We start from the raw sequence: 2,580 nt of genomic DNA, 5'->3' as shown, positions 1-2,580 counted from the left end.
TTGACTTTATTTTGTAAGTAACGAGGAGCCATCAAAAGCTGTATGAACCAACAAAGTAGTATAATCAAATCTTTTTTTCAACAGTAGATTGTTAGTTTCTTGTGGACAGTGACCATGTATTATTTATGTTTGATCAAGTCACTGGGAGTGACATATTACCTTTGTTTATTAAACATCTACTGTCATCCAGTTACTGTGCTAAAGGTTTAGTGGTAAGTAACAGACCCACTTGCTACTCACAAACAACAAACAAAAATGCACCTAGAACCTATCTCCATTTCTACTGCTACCATACCAGTCCAAGCTGATAAATTCTACTTGTTTATTTTGATAGCCTAGTCTCTCTGCTTCCACTTTTGTCCTTCTACAATTTTTTTTCAGAGTAGATACAGTGATCTTTTCAAAATCGTAAGGACTGCCCTAGCTGGTTTGGCTCAGTGGATAGATCTTCAGCCTGTGGTTTTGGGTTCGATTTCAGTCAAGGGCACGTACCTCGGTTGCAGGCTCAATCCCCGGCCCTGGTTGGGGTGCATGCGGGAGGCAACCAATCAATATGTCTCTTTCACATTGATGTTTCTCTCTGTCTCTCCCCATCCCTTCCACTCTCTCGAAAAATCAATGGAAAAATATCCTTGGGTGAAGATTAACAACAGCAAAAAAGGGTAAGGACTTATGCTCTGGTTTCAATGGAATAACTGGATTTACCCTTTGCCCTTAAACGGCTACTAAACTAGACTCCTTCCCCAGACTCCTTGCTAGTCTGTCCATAGGAGGTCCTTGTCACCGTCCCCTTGCCTCATCCAGCTCCCAGAGCCCTATAAGTCTTAGATATGCATGAGTGCATCTCCATTCACATTGGCCAGGCTGATGTCCAGGTCTTCAATGCCTGCTGGGAGCTCTACTGCCTGGAAACAGCATCCAGCCAGATGCGAAGTGATGAGACCATTGGGAGGGAAGAGAACTCCTTCAACACCTTCTTCAGTGAGACAGGCACTAGCAAGCATGTGCCCAGGGCAGTGTTTGTAGACCTAGAACTCACAGTCACTGATGAAGTTTGCACTGGTACCTACCGCCAGTTCTTCCATCCTGAGCAGCTCATCACAGGCAAGGAAGATGCTGCCAATAACTATGCCCATGGACACAGCACCATTGGCAAGGAGATAATTGACCTCGTCCTGGACCTAATTTGGAAACCGGCTGATCAGTGCACAGGTCTTCAGGGCTTCTTTGTTTTCTACAGCTTTGGTGAGGGAACTGGTTCTGGGATCACCTCCCTCCTGGTGGAATAGCTCTCTGTCAATTATGGTAAGAAGTCCAAGCTGGGGTCTTCCATTTACCCATCCCCGTAGGTTTCCACAGCCATAATTAAGCCCTAAAACTGCATCCTCACCACCCACACCACTCTGGAGCACTCTGATTATATCTTCATAGTTGATCATGATGACATCTGTCATAGAAACCTTGATTTTGAGAGCCCAAATCACACTAACCTTAATTGCCTTATTAGCCAGATTGTGTCCTCTATTACTGCTTTCCTCAAATTTGATGGAGCCCTGAATGTTGCTTTGAGAGAATTCCAGACCAACCTGGTACCCTATCCCTGAATCCACTTCCCTCTGGCCACATATGTCCCTGTCATCTCTGTTGAGAAAGCCAACCATGAACAGCCTTCTGTAGAAGACATCACCAATGTATGCCTTGAGCCAGCCAACCAGATGGTGAAATGTGGTCCCTGCCATGGTAAATACATAGCTTTCTGCCTATTATACTGTGGTGATGTGGTCCCCAAAGATGTCAATGCTGCTATTGCCACCATCAAGACCAAGAGTACTGTCCAGTTTGTGAACTGATGCCATACTGGCTTCCAAGTTGGCATTAATGACCAGCCTCCCATTGTGGTACCTGGTGAAAACCTGGCTAAAGTACAGCGAGCCATGTGCATGCTTAGCAACACCACACTGTTGCTGAGGCCTGAGCTCACCTGGACCACAAGTTTGACCTGATGTATGTCAAATGTGCCTTTTTCACTGGTATGTGGGTGAGGGCATGGAGGAAGGAAAGTTTTCTGAGTCTCATGAGGACATGGCTGTCCTTGAGCAAACTTCAGAGATAGTGTGAGAGGCTGAAGGTGAAGAATATCAATTTGTGTGCTATAATGTTACACTCTGATGTCTTGGGACTGTCTTGTTTCTGTTGTTCTGTGTGTCTCTAACTTGTCAATTAAAAATTGCTTTTAAAAAATAAAAACTACAAAACTGGACAAATATATGAAGCAACAGTTAAGAGAGAGGGAGCCTAGCTAGAGCTTAATAGTTTCTCTGCATTCTCTCCATTTAGGAGACAGCTGAGAATTCAGGAAGGCTGAAGTGGCTAAAATTCACAGGACACAATACCAAAGAGGAGAAACTTGCACATAAAGAGAGAGAGAGAGAGAGAGAGAGAGAGAGAGAGAGAGAGAGAGAAGGAGAAGGAGAAGGAGGAGAAGGAGGAGAAAGAGAAAGAGAAAGAGAAAGAAGGAGAAGAGTATTTCCTCAGTGAAAGGTTTGGAGTGGGCCGGGGTCACGCACCAATGACATGAGG

At 44.8% G+C, this 2,580-nt stretch overlaps 1 pseudogene across 1 annotated transcript; it reads left to right on the top strand.

Moving 5' to 3' along the window:
* The first annotated feature begins 830 nt into the window (after positions 1–830).
* LOC308511691 (tubulin alpha-1C chain-like) lies at positions 831–2,118 on the top strand (annotated as a pseudogene). The gene has a single exon. The product of its transcript is annotated as a tubulin alpha-1C chain-like (transcript).
* Positions 2,119–2,580: the final 462 nt, after the last annotated feature.

The sequence above is a fragment of the Myotis nattereri genome (assembly GCF_964212035.1).
Source record: "Myotis nattereri genome assembly, chromosome: X".
NCBI lineage: Eukaryota > Metazoa > Chordata > Mammalia > Chiroptera > Vespertilionidae > Myotis > Myotis nattereri.
Note: the sequence above shows the minus strand (reverse complement) of the source record. Positions and strands in the feature narration are given on the sequence as shown.